Genomic DNA, 646 nt, shown 5'->3' on the forward strand with positions numbered 1-646 from the left:
TGTGGGACTTGTTCTATTAGTCCATCTATACTGACCTCCATCTGGTTGCAAATTGAATATAATTTTTTTCTGCATCTAGCTCTGAAAAAAAATGTGGGCTTCTAGCAGTTTGTGGGACTTGGTCTATTAGTCCATCTATACTGACCTCCATCAGGTTGCAAATTAAAAATATTTTTTTTCTGCATCTAGCTCTGAAAAATTTTTTGGGCTTCTAGCAGTGTGTGGGACTAGTTCTATTAGTCCATCTCTACTGACCTCCATCAGATTGCAAATTGAATATAATTTTTTTCTGCATCTAGCTCTGAAAAAAAATTTGTGCTTCTAGCAGTGTGTGGGACTTGTTCTATTAGTCCATCTATACTGACCTCCATCAGGTTGCAAACTGAATATAATTTTTTTCTGCATCTAGCTCTAAAAAAAAATTTGGGCTTCTAGCAGTGTGTGGGACTTGTTCTATTAGTCCATCTATACTGACCTCCATCAGGTTGCAAATTGAATATAATTTTTTTCTGCATCTAGCTCTGAAAAAAAAATGTGGGCTTCTAGCAGTTTGTGGGACTTGGTCTATTAGTCCATCTATACTGACCTCCATCAGGTTGCAAATTAAAAATAATTTTTTTCTACATCTAGCTCTGAAAAAATATTT

This window comes from Phyllobates terribilis, unplaced genomic scaffold (assembly GCF_046119375.1).
Source record: "Phyllobates terribilis strain yellow unplaced genomic scaffold, ASM4611937v1 Scaffold_13__5_contigs__length_258822181, whole genome shotgun sequence".
Lineage (NCBI taxonomy): Eukaryota > Metazoa > Chordata > Amphibia > Anura > Dendrobatidae > Phyllobates > Phyllobates terribilis.